General features: G+C 50.4%; 1 long non-coding RNA gene across 1 annotated transcript in view; it reads left to right on the forward strand.

Annotated features, from left to right (window-relative positions):
* Positions 1 to 18,564, forward strand: part of LOC144497155 (uncharacterized) — a 25,741-nt gene extending 7,177 nt beyond the window's left edge. The window contains exon 3 of the long non-coding RNA XR_013498520.1: positions 17,962 to 18,564. This is a non-coding gene — a long non-coding RNA (uncharacterized LOC144497155). The remainder of the gene's footprint in view (positions 1 to 17,961) is intronic.
* The last annotated feature ends 474 nt before the right edge of the window (positions 18,565 to 19,038 follow it).

The following is a 19,038-nucleotide window of genomic DNA, read 5'->3' on the forward strand; positions in this document are numbered from 1 at the left end:
GATCCATTTTGGCAGATCCAATGGGATGAAGCAGCAGTATAATATGAAGGGTACCATTCTTAGCAGTGTAGAGGATCAGAAGGACCTTGGGGTCCGGGTCCATAGGACTCTTAAATCGGCCTCGCAGGTGGAGGATGCGGTCAAGAAGGCGTACGGCGTACTGGCCTTCATTAATCGAGGGATTGAGTTTAGGAGTCGGGAGATAATGCTGCAGCTTTATAGGACCCTGGTTAGACCCCACTTGGAGTACTGCGCGCAGTTCTGGTCACCTCATTACAGGAAAGATGTTGAAGCCATTGAAAGGGTGCAGAGGAGATTTGCAAGGATGTTGCCTGGATTGGGGGGCATGCCTTATGAGGATAGGTTGAGGGAGCTTGGTCTCTTCTCCCTGGAGAGACGAAGGATGAGAGGTGACCTGATAGAGGTTTACAAGATGTTGAGAGGTCTGGATAGGGTAGACTCTCAGAGGCTATTTCCAAGGGCTGAAATGGTTGCTACGAGAGGACACAGGTTTAAGGTGCTGGGGGGTAGGTACAGAGGAGATGTCAGGGGTAAGTTTTTCACTCAGAGGGTGGTGGGTGAGTGGAATCGGCTGACGTCGGTGGTGGTGCAGGCAAACTCGTTGGGGTCTTTTAAGAGACTTCTGGATGAGTACATGGGATTTAATGGGATTGAGGGCTATAGATAGGCCTAGAGGTGGGGATGTGATCGGCGCAACTTGTGGGCCGAAGGGCCTGTTTGTGCTGTGGCTTTCTATGTTCTATGTTCTATGACACTGTTCTTCTGTGACCAGGATCGAGAATCCCGAAGGTTGTATTGCCTGCCTGGTGCTCCTGTCCAGGATATCTCATCTGGGCTGCAGAGGAACTTGGAGTGGGAGGGTAAGAACCCAGTTGTAGTGGTCCACGTAGGTACCAATGACATAGGCAGAACAGGAACAGAGGTTCTGCAGAGGGAGTATGAAAAGCTAGGAGCCAAACGAAAAAGCAGAACCAACAAGGTAGTGATCTCTGGATTACTACCTGAGCCACAAGCAAATTGGCGCAGGGTCAATAAGATTAAGGAGGCAAATGTGTGGCTGAAAGATTGGTGCGGGCGGAATGGGTTTGAATTCATGAGACATTGGCACCAGTATTGGGGAAGATGGGCCCTGTTCCGATGGGATGGTCTTCATCTGAATCATGTTGGGATTCTGTTACTAAAGAGGTAGTGCTTGGTAGGCTAATGGGACTAAAGATAGACAAGTCCCCAGGCCCGGATGGAATGCATCCCAGGGTACTGAAAGAAATGGCAGAAGTAATGGCAGATGCGTTAGTTGTAGTTTATCAAAATTCGCTGGACTCTGGGGTAGTGCCGGCTGATTAGAAAGCAGCTAATGTGACGCCACTGTTCAAAAAAGGAGGTAGACAAAAGGCGGGTAACTACAGGCCGGTTAGCTTAACGTCCGTAGTTGGGAAATTGCTGGAATCCATCATTAAAGAAGAAATAGCAGGACACCTGGAGAAAAATGGTTCGATCAAACAGACGCAGCATGGATTCATGAAAGGAAAGTCGTGTTTGACGAATTTACTGGATTTTTATGAAGATGTAACAAGTGCAGTTGACAGAGGGGAACTAGTGGATGTGGTGTATTTAGATTTCCAGAAGGCGTTCGATAAGGTGCCTCACAAAAGGTTGCTGCAGAAGATTAGGGTACACGGAGTTGGGGGTAAAGTGTTAGCGTGGATTGAGGATTGGCTATCTAACAGGAAGCAGAGCGTCGGAATAAATGGGTGCTTTTCTGGTTGGCAGTTGGTGACCAGTGGCGTGCCGCAGGGATCAGTGCTGGGGCCTCAACTGTTCACCACATACATAGACGATCTGGAGGAGGGGACCGAGTGTAGGCTAACAAAGTTTGCGCATGACACAAAGATGAGTGGGAAAGTGAATTGCATGGAGGATGCGGAAAGTCTGCAGAGCGATTTGGATAGGCTAAGTGAGTGGGTGAGGATCTGGCAGATGGAGTATAACGTTGGTAATTGTGAGGTTATCCACTTTGGAAGGAATAATAGTAAAATGGACTATTATTTAAATGGTGAAAAATTACAACGTGCTACTGTGCAGAGGGACCTGGGGGTCCTTGTGCATGAATCACAAAAACTCAGTTTGCAGGTGCAGCAGGTGATCAAGAAGACAAATGGAATGTTGGCCTTTATCGCGAAGGTGATGGAGTATAAAAGCAGGGAGGTCTTGCTGCAACTGTACAGGGTACTGGTGAGGCCGCAACTGGAGTACTGTGTGCAATTTTGGTCCCCTTATTTGCGGAAGGATATATTGGCCTTGGAGGGGATACAGAGAAGGTTCACCAGGTTGATACCGGAGATGAGGGGATTAGCTTATGAGGAGAGATTGAGTAGATTGGGCCTGTACTCGTTGGAGTTTAGAAGGCTGAGGGGAGATCTTATAGAGACATATAAGATAATGAAGGGGCTGGACAGGGTAGAGGCAGAGAGATTCTTTCCACTGAGAAAGGAAACAAGAACTAGAGGACACAGCCTCAAAATAAGGGGGAGTCAGTTTGGAACAGAGTTGAGGAGGAACTTCTTCTCTCAGAGGGGAGTGAATCTCTGGAATTCTCTGCCCATTGAAGCAGTGGAGGCTACCTCGTTAAATATGTTTAAGTCACATGTCGATAGATTTCTGATCAATAAGGGAATTAAGGGGAGCGGGCGGGTAAGTGGAACGAAACCACTATCAGATCAGCCATGATCTTATTGAATGGAGGGGCAGACTCGAGGGGCTAGATGGCCTACTCCTGCTCCTATTTCTTATGTTCTTATATTCTTATTAGTCTCTGCTTCTATCCACCACACTCTCGTTGTCTCCCTTTCTTGTCCTTCCTGTCTCAGACTCCTTGTTTACTCTCATTCACTCCTTCTTTCTTTCTTCTCATTCTTCCTCCCTCTCTTCCTCTCAGTTTCTCCCTCAATTTATCGCATTCTCTTTGTTCCTCTGTATTCTCAGCTCACTCTGCCCCAGAAGAGACACCACCCTCCTGGTATCCACTCTGTCAGTCCCCTCACAATCTGATATGATTCAATAAGATCACCTCTCATTCTTCTAAACTCCAATGGGTTCAGGCCCAGCCTGTCCAACTTTTCTTCATAAGATAACCCTTCACCCCAGGAATGTGTCGAGTGAATCTTCTCTGAACTGCTTCCAACACAATGATATCCTTTTCCAAATAAGGAGACCTAAACTGTACACAGTATTCCAGATGTGGTCTCACCGAGACCCTGTACAGCTGCAGTAAAACTTCCCTATTTTTATATTCCATTCTCCTTGTAATAAACACCAACATTCCATTTGTCTTCCTAATCACTTGCTGTAGCTGCAGACTAACTTGTTGTGATTCATGTCCCAGGACAGCCAGATCCCTCTGTAGCACCGAGTTGTGCAATCTCTCTCCATTTCAATAGTTTACTGCTGTTCTATTCTTCCTGCCAAAGTGGACACCTTCACATTTACCCAGGTTATACTCCACATGTTTAGCCACTCACTTCCCCTGTCCCTATCCCTTTGCAGACTCTCTACCTCCTTTTGATAACTTACTTTCCCACCTATCTTAGTGTCATTGGGACATGAGCTCCATTCACTCCCTTCATCCAAGTCATTGATATGGATTGTGAATAGTTGTGGTCCCAGCACTGATTGTTCCAGAACTCCACTAACTACAGCTTCCCAACCCCAAAACAATCATTTATCCCCTCTCTCTGGTTTCTGTTAATTAACCAATCCTCTATCAATGCTAATATGTTACCCACACACCATCTTCTTACCCACACACCATCGTATCTTGTGTAGTAACATTTGATGTGGCAATTTATCAAATACCTTTTCGAATTCCCTGTACATCACAGCGACAAGTTCCCTTTTATCCATTTTGTGACCTCCGCAAAGGTGGACAATGACAAATGCACAACAGAAAGAAACTGCTCCACATCGACCATGATGTCCCACTGGAGCCTCCAATAGGGACCAGTAAACATGGGCCTCCTTCCCACTGGAGCCTCCAATAGGGAGCAGTAAACGTGGCCTCCTTCCCACTGGAGCCTCCAATAGGGACCAGTAAACATGGGCCTCCTTCCCACTGGAGCCTCCAGTAGGGACCAGTAAACATGGGCCTCCTTCCCACTGGAGCCTCCAGTAGCTGAGCTTCAAACTCCACATCCTCTCCATGACGTAAGCCTCTTATTTCCACAACATTGTCTGTCTCTACACTACATCATTCCCTTAAGTACAGAAACCCTTATCCCTGCATGTCCCGCCTACTAACTCCATTATTCCGATATCCTCACCCAGCTCCCCACATCCATAAACCCCAACTTGTCCCAAATGCAATGGGTCTGGACCCTCTCTCACACCAACATTATCCCTAACCTTACTGACATATCACCCCTGACCTCAGTGATCTATCGCCCCTGATTTCAGTTACCTGTTACTCCTGACCTCACTGACCTGTCACCCCTGACCTCACTGCCCTCCAATTCCCTCCATGGCCTCACTCCTCCCTACCCTGCGTTCCTGCTCCAGACTCACATTTCTCCCTCACCTTCCACCTTCTGACTCTGCTCCCCGGCCCATCGCTGCTTCCTTCATCCCACCATTGACAGCAGAGCCTTCAGACGCCCAGGCCCTGCTCTCTGAGCTCCCACCCTTAATCCCTCCCCCTGTCCAAGTCTTTCTCCCCATCAAACTCCATCCTTTCACCCAAGCCTTCGATCTCTCTTCCTAAACTACCCCCAGCCCCTCCCCCATTCCTCTTACGCTGCTCTGTGAAACATAATGGGCTATGTTGTACACTAAGGTGCTATATAAATTCAGGTTCTGTGTGGATTTTGGTTGGGGACAGAATTAGACACAGTGGTGAAGGCTCCTGCAGTCAAATATCCTGCTGACAGGATCCAGACTTTAACAGATCGAATGGGACATTGTGTAAAGTAGGAATTATTAAAATGTATTCATTGACGGGGTGTGGGTGTCACTGGTTATACCAGCATTTATTGCCCATCCCTAATTGTCCTTGAGAAGGTGGTGATGAGCTGCCTTCTTGAGCCACTGCAGTCCATGAGGTGTACATACACCCACAGTGCTGTTAGGGAGCGTTTTCAGGATTCTGACCCAGCGACAGTGCATGAATGGAGATGTATTTCCACGTCAGAATGGCGTGTGGCTTGGAGGGGAATCTCCTGGTGGTGTTGATCCCAGGGATCTCCTACATTTGTCTTTCCAGATGATAGTGGTCACGGTATTCGAAGGTGCTGCCTCAGGAACCTTGGTGAGTTCATGCAGGGCATCTTATAGATGGTACACACTGCTGCTGCTGTTCGACAGTGGTGAAGGGATTTAATGTTTGTGAATGGGTGCCAATCAACTGGGGCTGCTTTGTCCTGGATGGTGTTGAGCTTCTTGAGTGTTGCTGGAGCTCTACTCATCCAGACAAGTGGAGAGTATTCCATCACACTCCGGACTTGTGCCTTGTAGATGGTGGACAGGCTTTGGGAGGTCAGGATGTGAGTTACTCACCGCAGGATTCCTATCCACTGACCTGCTCTTGTAGCCACAGTATTTATAGGCTGGTCCAGTTGAGTTTCTGGTCAATCATATCCAACAGGATTTTACAGTGGGGGATTCAGCAATGGTAATGACATTGAATGTCAAGGGGAGATGTTAAAATTCTCTCTTGTTGGAGATGGTGGTTCCGTGGCACTTGTGTGGCACGAATGTTCCTGCTTCAATATCTGAGGAGTTGTGAATGGTGCTGAGCATTGTGCAATCATCAGTGAACATCCCCACTTCTGAAGGTTATTAATGAAGCAGCTGAAGATGGTTGTGTCTCAGACACTACCCTGAGGAACTCCTGCAGTGATGTCCCAAGGCAATCTCAGATTGCAATCCGCTAACCACAACCATTTTCTCATCATATTGGGTGGCATGGTGACACACTCGTTAACACTACTGCCTCACAGCGCCAAGGACCCGGGTTCAATTCCTGGCATGGGTCACTGTCTGTGTGGAGTTTGCATGCTCTCCCCGTGTCTGCTTGCGTTTCCTCCGGGTGTTCCGGTTTCCTCCCACAGTCCAAAAGACCTGCTGGTTAAATGCATTGGTCATGCTAAATTCTCCCTCAGTGTACCCGAACAGGCGCCGGAATGCGGTGACTAAGGCATTTTCCTGGTAACTTCATTGCAGTGTTAATGTAAGCCAACTTGTGACACTAATACTGACACTTAAACTTAAAAGTCCAATAACCACAACCATCTACCTTTGTGCTGGGTGTGACTCCAGCCAGTGGAGAGTTTCCCCCTGATTCCCATGGGCTCCAGTTTTACGAGGGCTCCTTGATGCCACACTCGGTCAAATGTTGCCTTGATGTCAAGGGCAGTCACTCTCACCTCACCTCTGGAGTTCAGCTCTTTTGTCCATGTTTGAACCAAGGCTGTAATGAGGTCAGGAGCTGAGTGATCCTGGCGGAACCCTAACTGTGTGTCACTGAGCAGGTTGTTGCTCGTAAGTGCCGCTTGATAGAACTGTCAACAATTTAAATCACTTCACTGATGATTCAGAGTGGATTGTTGGGGCGGTAAGAGGCCAGAATAGAATTATCCTGTTTTTTGGTATACAGGACATGTCTGGGCAATTTTCCACATTGCCGGATAGATGCCAGTGTTGTAGCTGTACTGGAACAGCTTGGCTGGGGGCACGACAAGTTCTGGAGCGCAGGTCTTCAGGACTATTGCGGGATTATTGTCAGGAGACAGAGTCATTGCTGAATCCAGTTGCAAATGTATCAGCCTTTTCTTTTCACTGATGGGCTGGGCTCCTCCATCATTGAAGATGGGGATATTTGCGGAGCCTCCTCCTCCAGTGAGTTGTTTAATTGTCCACCACCATTCACGGCTGGATGTGACAGGACTACAGAGCTTAGATCTGATCCATTAGTTGTGGGATGGTTTAGCTCTGTCTATCACTTGCTGCTTCTGCTGTTTGGCACACAGTCCTGTGTTGTAGCTTCACCAGGTTAACACCTCATTTTTCAGTTTATTTGCTGTTGCTCCTGCCATGCCCTCCTGCACTCTTCATTGAACCAGGGTTGATCCCCAGGCTGGGTGGTAATGGTAGAGTGGGGGATATGCCGGGCCATGAGGTTACAGATTGTGGTTGAGTACAATTCTGCTGCTGCTGATGGCCCACAGTGCCTCATGGATGCCCAGTTTTGAGTTGCTAGATCTGTTTGAAATCGATCCCATTTAGCACGGTGGCAGTGCCACACAACACGATGGAGGGTATCCTCAATGTGAAGATGGGATTTTATCTCCACAAGGACTGTGCGGTGGTCACTCCTACCGATACTGTCATGGACAGATGCATCTGCGGCAGGCAGGTTGGTGAGGATGAGGTCAGGTGTTGGTTCCCTCCCCACCTGCCGCAGTCCCAGTCTAGCAGCTATGTCCTTTAGGACCCGGCCAGCTCGGTGTGTGGTGGTGCTACCGAGTAACTCTTGGTGATGGACATTGAAGTCCCCACCCAGAGTACACTCTGTGTCCTTGCCACCCTCAGTGCTTCATCCAAGTGCTGTTCAACATGGAGAGAACTGATTCACCAGCTGAGGGGGGTGGGACGGTATGTGGTAACCAGAGGAGGTTTCCTTGTCCGTGTTTGACATGTTACCGAGAGACTACATGGAGTCTGGAATGTTGTTGAGGATTCCCAGGATAACTCCCTCCTGACTGTATCCCACTGTGCCTTCTGTGCTGGGAGATTGGAGGTAGTGGACACGGTTCACCATTTTCTCCCGTCTCAGTAACAAACATCCAGCTGCTCTGAGCTCCTTCTTTCACTTCCTCTGTTGGTTACGTTTCAATCTTCCGATCTGACAGTCTTTGCAGTTATTTTTGACACTGGGGATTTGTGCTGTGGTCTGAATCTCTAACAATAACTGTCCAATCAGTGAAAAGAACAGCAGCTCAGAGCAGTCAGGACTGAGGAGCCAGGCTCACTGGGAAACACATTGGGAGGATCAAAGCCATTGGTCTTCAGCTCCCGATACAAACTCCATCCCTCCCCCTGAGCACTGTCTGCTGCTCAACCAGACTCTCTACAACATTGGCCTCATCTTTGACCCCGATCTGACCCCCCAAATCCTCCACGTCACAAAAATTACTCTGCTCCCTCTTTCTTAGATCCAAAGTGGATGTTTTCACATTCTCCACATTGAACTCTATCTTCCATTGTCTTCAGACCCCATCACAAACTCTGTTCCCTCAACACTGACTCCATCCCTTCCCCTTGGAGTGTCTGACTCTGAACCACACACTCCACAGCCATGGTGTCCTATTTGACCCTGAGATGAGTTTCCCACCACATCATCCACTCCATCACTAAGACCACCTAGTTCCACCTCAGTAACATCACCCGAGTCCCCCCTGCCTCACATCATCTGCTGCTGAAAATCTCATCCGTGTCTTTGTTACCTCTGAACGTTACTATTCCAATGCTGTCCTGGCCGACCTCACACCCACCACCCTCCGTTATCATCAGCTCACCCAGAACTCTGCAGCCCGGATCTGAACTCACACCAAATCCCGTTCACCCGTCACCCCCTGTGTTCACTGACCTACACTGACCCCCGGTCCAGCCATGCCCCGATTTTAACATAAACATCCTGCCTCTCAAATCCCTCCCTATCCTGCACCCTCCCTATCTCTGTAACCTCCTCTAAGCTGCCTAACTTAGTGTGCTCAGTAATCTTGGATATGTGTCTCTCTATTCCTTCATCCAAGTCATTGACAAATATAGTGAAAAGCTGAGGCTTCAGCACAGACCCCTGGGGACATCACTATTCACAGCTTGCTGATTGGAATACACACACATTATCCCTACTCTCTGTCTCCTATCTCCGAACCAATTCCTTATCTATGGCAAAAGCTTTCCTCAAATTCCATACGCTTCCATTTTTATTCACAGCCTCTCGTGTGGCACCTACCCGAATGTCTTCTGGAAATGCATAGAAATAACATCCAGAGACATTCCTTTATCGAACACATTAGTGGCTCATTCACAAATGTAAGCGGCTGAGTTGAACATATCTGACTCTTTTGAAAACCATGTTGACTCTCTCTGATCAGTTCATGTTTCTCACTCGTCCTGCCTCTAATAAACATTCCAGTCACATTCCCACAACACACATTAAACTGAGCTGTTAGTTGTGAATGACTCTAGCAAACAGGTTAGTATGGACATGAGGGGTTGAATGGCCTCCTCCTGTGTTATAGACCTATCTGAGTCCTTGACTGAAACAAGGAGGTGAACTGGAGGTTAAACAATGAGTTGAAGGTAGACGGAGTGTTATTAGTGGGTCATGTCCAATGTACATTGTGTCCATCACTCTCTCCAAAAGATGGGGGCAAATTTCCCGAAAAACAATGTGCCGTTGGGGGTGGGAAAACACGAGACTTCCCCACCGTTTTCTGGGCGTACTCAGTCAGTTGAATTTCCAGCATTTGGTGCTTCACAAAATCCGCCAGGGATTTATGCCAGTGGGCGGGGCCTAATCCCACCCGTGGGGCCAGGATCAGCACCCCCACATCCCTGCCTCGCGATGGCTTCCTGAACCTAATTCCCCCCCTCCCCTGATCACCGGCCCCGACACTCCCACCCCCACCCCCCCTTCCAATCGCCAGCCTCCCGATGGCTTCCCCAACCCACCCCCACCCACCCCTCCAATTGCCGGCCCCGACACCCCCACTCCCTGATCACCAGCCTCCCAATGGCTTCCTCAACTGGAAGGTTCCTGCTGAAGTCAGCAACAATTCTGGTCCCCCCCCTCCCCACACCAGCTTCTGAACAAACATCAGCGATGGAATTGGGGAGAAGCGCAGAAAGAAACTTTAGTAAAAGTCAAACCAGCTTCACAGTCATCGTCATTGCTCGCGCACTTTGACCCGAGCAAACCATTCGGAATCATTTGTGATGCCTGATGCGCTATCAATTAGGCAAAAGACTACTTGTGTGCCAGTACAACTGTAGGCTTTTATTCATTACAGAATCAGGAGCACATCCCAACAGGTAACCGACCCGAACTGAACAAGGGGGAGGAGACAGCCACCTTTATACTCGGTGACAAGGGGAGGAGCCGAGCCGGCAGGGGATGTGTCCAGGCATGACAAACACACAACGGTGGTCCAGACAGGACAAAGGCACAACTGAAGTCCACCACATTCACCCCTCCTTTAAAAAAAACAACACGGGGGTGAAGCGGAAACAATGTCACAAGTCCAGACGAACCGGTGGCTTGATCCGCCGTCGCGATCGTCGTAGTGCAGGTTGCAGAGTCGTCCGAGCAGAGAGTGGAGTCGGCCCAGGCTCCGCACAGTGAGCGTCGAGAGGAGGCACCAGGTGGTTTGAGGCGGATCCATCCGTCGTCCCGTCCAGTAGTCGGGTACTGCGTGGCGACGGCTCCGGCGACTCAAGCGAGCTGTACATCGGGGCGAGAGGAGCAAGCAGTGGCCCTGGTGGCGTATGGGGAACAGGGGGAACTGGGGCTGGGGGGTGGAGGGATGTAGTGGGCTCTGGGCGCACAATATAGGAGACTGGGACTGAAGGGGGGAAGGGCGTAGCGGTCTCTGGGCGCACAACACAAGGGACTGGGACAGTGGGGCGGAGGGACGCGGTGGCCTCAGGGGCACCCGCGGGTGCCAAGTCGCGGACAGAGATCGTGTCCTCCCGCCCATCAGGGTACGCTACATAAGGCTATTGAGGATTAGCGTGGAGCAATTGGACCTCCTCGACCAAGGGATCTGCCTTATGGGTCCGGACATGCTTCCGAAGCAGAACGGGCGCCGGGGACATCAGCCAGGCTGGGAGCAAGGTAACTGAGGAGGACTTTCTGGGGAAAGTGAACATCCGCTCGTGAGGGATTGTATTGGTCGCTGTGCACAAGAGTGATCTAATTGAATGTAATGCGTCCGGGAGGACGTCTTGCCAACGGCTGACTGGAAAGCCCCTAGACTGTAGCGCTAATAGAACAACCTTCCAGACGGTTGCGTTCTCCCGCTCTACTTGACCATTACCCCTGGGGTTATAGCTAGTGGTGCTGCTGGAGGCAATGCCTTTGGCGAGCAGGTACTGCCGCAGCTCGTCACTCATGAAAGAGGACCCACGGTCGCTATGAATATAGGGTGGAAAACCGAACAGGGTGAAGAGCTTATTCAGGGTCCGAATCACCGTAGCCGTGGTCATGTCCGGGCAGGGGAAGGCAAAAGGGAAACGCGAATATTCATCGATGACATTCAGAAAATAAATATTGCGGTCAGAGGAAGGGAGGGGGCCTTTAAAATCAATGCTGAGGCGCTCAAACGCACGAGTGGCCTTTACAAGGTGCACCCCACCTGGCCGGTAGAACTGCGGTTTGCACTCTGCGCAGACCCTGCATTGCCTGGTAATCGTCCGGACTTCCTCGAGGGAGTAGGGCAGGTTATGGGCTTTGACAAAGTGGAAAAATCTGGTGACACCCGGGTGACAGAGATCGTTCTGGAGGGACTGTAGCTGGTCTAGTTGGGCGCTGGCACATGTTCCACGGGACAGGGTGTCTGGGGGCTCATTGAGCTTCCCAGGCCGGTACATGATGTCATATCTATAGGTGGAGAGCTCAATCCTCCACCGCAAGATCTTGTCATTCTTAATCTTGCCCCTCTGCCTGGTGTTAAACAGGAAGGCAACGGACCGCTGGTCCGTAATTAAAGTGAACCGTTGGCCCGCAAGGTAATGGTGCCAGTGGCCCGTGCTGGTCCACCATTTGACCCATGGCCCGCTGGAAAACTGAGACCCCATTGGTGACACCAAAGGGGACTCGGAGGAACTGGTAGAGGCGACCATCCGCCTCAAAGGCAGTATATGGGCGATCCTCCGAGCGGATAGGGAGCTGGGTGGTAAGCCGATGTTAAATCAATCGTAGAGAAAACCCTATAGTGCGCGATGCGGTTGACTATGTCCGCGATACGGGGAAGAGGGTACGCATCTAGTTGCGTATACCTGTTTATGGTCTGGCTGTAGTCAATCACCATGCGGTGTTTCTCCCCCGATTTAACTACGACCACCTGCGCCCTCCAGGGGCTGGTGCTGGCCTGGATAATCCCTTCCTTGAGCAAACGTTGTACTTTGGACCGAATGACGGCCCGGTCTTCCGCACTATAGCGCCTACTCTTGGTGGCTATAGGACTGCAATCCGGGGTGAGATTATCGAATAAAGAGGGGGGGATAATCTTGAGGGTCGAGAGACTGCAGGGGGTGCGCGAGGGGCGCTGCAGTGACGGCTTTTATCGTCTGGACCAGACAGAGAGCGGGGGATAAGGGCCGTCATACTGCAGGGTGACGCTCCTATGATGGGTGAGGAAATCTAACCCCAGCAGTACAGCTGCGCAGAGTCGCGGCAGCACGAGGAGCCGAAAACGCTCGTAGACTGTGCCCTGTACCGTCAGCGTCACCAAACAGCACCCGAGGACCTCCACTGAGTGGGAATCCGAAGCCATGGAGATGGTCTGGCTCCAGGGCCGCACGGGAAGGGCATATTGACGCACTGTGCGAGGGTGTATAAAACTCTCTGTGTTCCCGCAGTCGAACAGGCAGTTTTCTGCATGGTCATTTACCTTGATCTCCATTATTGACTTGGAGAGTTGGTGAGGCTGAGATTGGTCCAGACGAATCGATGCAACCGTCGAACCCAGTAAGTATTCATCTTCGTCCACGTCTGATGATGTCACAGATAAAGTTTCCTGCTCGGCGCATCTTGATGACAGCATCCAAGATGACGGCTCCCGCACATCCGGTGACCGCATCAAAGATGGCGACTCCCGCACTTCCGGTGACCGCATTAAAGATGGCGATTCGGGTGCAGTCGCCGACTGCATTAAAGATGGCTGCACCCGCGGAACACACATGGTGCCACGAGACTTCGGGATCGGCTTCACCAGGCAGACTTTAACGAAGTGGCCTAGCTTACCGCATCCGGAGCAGATCGCATCCTTCGCCGGGCAGCGACGCTGAGGGTGCTTGGATAGGCCATAAAAGTAGCATTTGGGCCCCGCTGGAACAGCCGCGCGGTGGAACCGTCGATGGAACGGGATGCGGGGTAGGCCCCGAGATTGCGAGAGGCCGCTTCTAGCGATTCAGCCATCGTGGCCGTTTTCTGGAGATCCAGGCCATCCTGTTCAAGCAGACGCTGCCGAATGTAAGTAGACTCAACGCCCGCAACGTAGGCGTCCCAGATCAGGTCCTCCGTGTTCTGAGCTGCTGAAACAGCCTTACAGTCGCAAGCTCGAGCTAGGACCCGCAGGGCGCGCAGAAATTGGGTGCACGATTCTCCTGGCTGCTGCCTGCGAGTAGCCAGGTGATGTCTGGCGTAGACCACGTTAGGGCTCTTTCAAAACTGCCCTTTTAAGAGTTCTATCGTGTCCACGTATGTAGTAGCGTCCCGGAAGATACCGTAGACTGCATCGCTTACCCGGGCGCGGAGCACATGGAGCTTAGCGCCGTCGGAGTCGACGACCGCAGCGGCGTTGATGAAAGCTTCAAAGCAGTCCAGCCAATGGTCAAATTTATCAGAGACTCCGACCTCTTGAGGGTCCAATGTTAACTTGTCGAGTTTTAAAAGCTGCTCCATGTCGGTCAAATGTTATGAATAAAATTGATGCACTATCAATCAGGCAAAAGACTACTTGTGTGCCAACACAACTGTAGGCTTTTATTCATTACAGAACCAGGAGCACATCCCAACAGGTAACCGACCCGAACTGAACAAGGGGGAGGAGACAGCCACCTTTATACTAGGTGACAAGGGGAGGAGCCGAGCCGGCAGGGGATGTGTCCAGGCATAACAAACACACAACGGTGGTCCAGGCAGGACAAAGGCACAACTGAAGTCCACCACAACGCCTCGCCATACTTTGGCAGGGGGATGGGTTACACTGTAGATGTAAGGTTGGGAGTGAGGTTCAGTCAGATATAGAAGGAAAACTCAGTCAGTCCAGCAGGCAGAGAAGACTTGGGCATGATGAGGCACAAGGGAGGATTTGAAGGCTAAACTGCATCTATTTTAATACAAGGAGCCTGTCTGGTCAGGCAGATGAACTTAGAGAGTTGGTCAGCACGTGGAAATATGAGATTGTTGCAGTCACTGAGACATGGTTGAAAGAAGGGCAGGACTGGCAACTCGACACTCCAGGGTACAGAAGTTCCAGGCGTGATGGGGGTCGGGGGGTGGGGGGGTATGTAAGAGAGGAGGGGACATTGTTTTATTGATTAAAGAGACCAAGCCTGCAGTAATGAGGGAGGATGTATTGGAACGCTCTTCAAATGAGGCCATATAGATCATAGAAACCCTACAGTGCAGAAGGAGGCCATTCGGCCCATCGAGTCTGCACCGACCACAATCCCACCCAGGCCTTATCCCCATAACCCCACATATTTATCCGCTAATCCCTCTAACCTACGCATCCCAGGATACTAAGGGGCAATTTAGCATGGTCAATGCACCTAACCTGCACATCTTTGGACTGTGGGAGGAAACTGGAGCACCCGGAGGAAACCCACGCAGACACGGGGAGAATGTGCAAACACCACACAGACAGTGACCCAAGCCGGGAATCGAACCCAGATCCCTGGAGCTGTGAAGCAGCAGTGCTAACCACTGTGCCACTGTGACGCCGCATATGGGTGGAGCTGAGAAATATAAAGGGCGATCATTGTGCTGGGATTATACTACAGGCCTCCCAACACTCAGAGGGAGATGGAGGAGCAGATATGTAGCAAATCACAGAGAGAGATGTGAGAGGAATAGGTCTGTGGTCGTCGGGGATTTCAACCTCACCAATATTAATGGAATCACCTCAGTGTGAAAGGATTAGACAGGGTGGAATTTTTGAAGTGATTCCAGGAGAGCTTTCTGTGTCAGTAGATAGATAATCCAACTTGGGATGGCCCGTGCTCGACCTAATCCTCCGGAATGAAGCCGGGCAAGTTGTTGAAGTGTCAGTGGGTGAGCATTTTGGGGATGGGGAAGGTGGACAAAGCAACGAAAGATGGAATTTAATCCTGATAAGTGTGAGGTGATGCATTTTGGGAGATTTAATAAAGGTTGGATATACACAATGAACGGTAGGTCCCGAGGGAGAATTGAGGAACAAAGGAACCTTGGTGTACAAGTCCATGGATCCCTGAAGGTGGCAGCACAGGGCGATAGTGTGGTGAAGAAGGCAATTGGAATGCTTGCCTTCATTAGTCAGGGTTCGAATATGGGAGGAGGGAGGTCTTGGTACAACTTTATAAAACATTGGTTAGACCACAGATGGAATATTGTGCGCAGTTCTGGTCACCACACTATCGGAAGGATGTGATTGCACTGGCGAGGGTGCAGAGGAGAATCACCGGGATGTTGCCTGGGATGGAACGTTTCAGCTATGAGGAGAGACTGGACAGACTGGATTTGTTTTCCCTGGAGCAGAGGAGGCTGAGAGGGGATCTGATAGAGGTTTACAAAATTATGAGAGGTGTTGATAGGATGGATCGTAAGAGACTTTTCCCCATGGCACAGGTGTCTAAGAGGAGAGGGCATAGGTTTAAGGTGAGAAGGAAGTGGTTTAGAGGAGATCTGAGAAAGAATTTTTCACCCAGAGGGTGGTGGAAATATGGAACGCGCTGCCTGAGAGGGTGGTGGAGGCAGGAACTCTCGCTACATTTAAGAAGCATCTGGACAAGCACTTCAATCACCAAGGCACAGTAACTATGGACCAAGTGCTGGTAAATGGGATTAGTATAGATTGGTATTGGATGGTCAGCATAGACATGGTGGGCCGAAGGGCCTGTTTCTGTGCTGTGTGACTGTATGACGCTATATGGAATGGAGCAATTCTACTCCATAGACTGGCAGATGGGACGGAGAGGCTAAATTCATTTGCTTTGAGGACTTTGTCAGACGTTGAGAAAATGTACTCACAAATCGACAAAGAAAGCCGAGCAGTTATCTACACAGTGAGGAATTTCACCAATACGTCTATGGGCGGCATTTCACCATCGTGTCAGACCGTAAGCCATTGTTGGGGCTTTTCCGGGAGGATAAGCCAGTGCCACCTATTGCCTCTGCCAGGGGGCAGAGATGGGCATTGCTGCTGGCACTAAACAGCTAAACCTTCCAGCAGAGGCCGGGAACAAGATCTCAAATGCAGATACATTGAGCCGCCTGCCGCTACCACAGACCATACCGTCACCGCCTGTTCCACAGGAGATAGTATTGGCTCTGCATTATTTGGTCACCCTGCCTGTCTCAGCAGCCCACACTCAGACGTGGACAGATAGGGAGCCGGTGTTAGCAAAGGGCAAGAAAATGGTACTGACCAGGTGGCACTTGGACAAGGCAGAGCAAATGAAGCTGCATTTACAGATACCCTGCATAGATGGGATGTTATTGTGGGGGGGTCTGTGTCAGCGTCCACCCCCTGGGCAATGGCCACTGGTTCAAGAGTCACATGATGCCCATCCTGGCCAGAGCAGAATGAAAGTGTTGGCCAGAAGTTATGTCTGGTGGCCTGGCATTGACAGAGACATTGAACAAACGGTTGGGCAGTGTGAGAGTTGTCTGACTCAGCAAGCGTTACCTCCACCTGTAAACATGCTCCCTTGGGCCATCCATGGTCACGGCTTCATGTATGCTTTGCTGGACAGAGGGGCAGATGTTCCTGGTGTTAGTCGATGCCCATTCCAAGTGGCTGGACGATCAGCTCATGAGACCCATCACAGCTCCATTTACCATCGATAAACTGAGGCAGATCTTTGTGATCCATGGTCTTCCTGAAGCGTTGCTATCAGACAGCGGAGCAGCATTCACGCTGATGAATTTCAGACTTTGGTCAAGTAATGAACAAAGCATCGTAGCTGTGGGGGACAGCTCGGTGGATAGGATATTGGTATGTAGATAGGCTGGAAAATTGGGCGGGGATCCTGGATTCAGGATTCAATCCTGGACCGGGGAGCGGCGCGGGCTTGGAGGGCCGAAGGGCCTGTTCCTGTGCTGTATTGTTCTTTGTTCTTTGTTCTTTAATGACATTTGTCCTGTCAGGTCAGCCCCCGACCATCCTGCCTCGAATGGGTTGGTGGAGCGAGCCATGCTGACGTTCAAGGCTCCATGAGAAGCAGGTTCATAGGCCGTTCCATTGCGATTGGGCAGTTATTTGCTGTCCTACAACACTACACCTCACGCCATCACTGGGGTCATGCCGAGGTCACACCTGCAGAGTTGTTAATGGGTCGGTGCCTGTGTACCTGTTTAGATTTAGTGTCTCCAAATTTGTCAGGGAGGGTGGAGGCTCGGCAAGCCTCTCAGAAAGAATATCGTGACTCTCAGAAAGGGGACGGATTGTTTAATGATGGCGACCTTGTGTTGAGAGGGAATTTGGGTGGCGGACCCACCTGGGTACCAGGGAGAGTTGTGGAGAAGACGGGACCAGTCTCATATTTGGGGGAGACACAGGGCCGTTGAGTTAAGGAGCATGTTGGCCACCTACGCAAGAGAGTAGAGCCAGTTCCAGGAGCTGAGCAAGTGGGCCCTGTATCCAGTTTGTGTGTACCAACCTCTGAACAAGACAGTTCCATGTCCATGGTGAGGCCAAGGCAGCCTCTGGCTTGGGTGGGTGAGTCAGAGGAAGGGGCCGTCCAGGGCCGAGCTCCAGAGGTGGTTAGCACGTCCACCCCATCAGTGGATCCCGTGTCGATGGCTGCTGAAGAGCCCCTGACAGAGTTGCAGCGTTCCGCAAGGTTCCGGAAATCTCTGGATCAGCTGATGTTATGAACTGTCTTTCCCTGGTGTCCCTTCTGTAATATTGATGTTTCTCTGCCTATATGTTAACTGTTTTACTTTGTGTTTTATCATAGGGAGTCCAAGATGTTACGGGGGAAGGAGTGTGTGAGCCTGGCTCCTTTAAGGGGCAATCCTTCACGGGCCACATGACCTGGCTGGAGCCAATGGAGTGCGAGGGTGTGATCCTGGGCCAATCGGGAGTGAGGGTGATCATTCCTGGGGCTGGAGGCTTCAGTTGGAGTCAGGATGTTGTTGGGAGTAGACCTGTATCGTTGTGCTGTTAAACCCTTCATTGTAAATAGTTCTTCTCATCAATAAAGCCTTTAGATCATAGATCATAGAATCTCTACAATGCAGAAGAAGGCCATTCGGCCCATTGAGTCTGTACCGACCACAATCCCACCCAGAACCTATCCCATAACCCCACATATTTACCCTGCTAATCCCCTAACACTAGGGTCAATTTACCATGGCCAATCCATGTAACTTGCACATCTTTGGACTATGGAAGGAAACCGGAGCACCCAGAGGAAACCCACACAGACACGGGGAGAATGTGCAAACTCCACACCGACACTGACCCAAGCCGAGAATTGAACACAGTTCCCTGGCACTGTGAGGCAGCAGTGCTAACCACTGTGCCACCATGCCGCCCAAATTCCACAATCTACCGCGGCAGGATTCAATCCCGGGTCCCCAGAACATTAGCTGAGTTTCTGGATTAATAGTCTAGCGATAATACCAGCAGACCATCATCTCCCCTTGAGTTAGTTATTTCCAAATCGAGTCTCCTCGAGTTATTACAATGAATATCTGTACCATTTTGGATAGCAACAGTCTCTGACAACACTCCAACATTCCAAAGATGTGCGGGTTAGGTTGATTGGTCAAACTAAATTGACCATTAGTGTCCCAAGATGTGTAGGTTAGAGGGATTAGCAGGGTGAATAAATGATGTTGCGGGGATAGGGGTGGGGTAGGATTGTTGTCAGTGCAGATTTGATGGACTGATTGGCCTCCTTTTGCTCTGTAGGGATTCTACAAGGTAGAAAGCAATCTTCTGTAAGAGTGCAACAGTGTGTAGGGGATGTTTGGACTGTCTTGAAAGCCGCTTCAAGATGTTTAAGGGAAACACAATGGCAGAATTGTTA

This window comes from Mustelus asterias, chromosome 8 (assembly GCF_964213995.1).
Source record: "Mustelus asterias chromosome 8, sMusAst1.hap1.1, whole genome shotgun sequence".
Taxonomy (NCBI): Eukaryota; Metazoa; Chordata; class Chondrichthyes; order Carcharhiniformes; family Triakidae; genus Mustelus; species Mustelus asterias.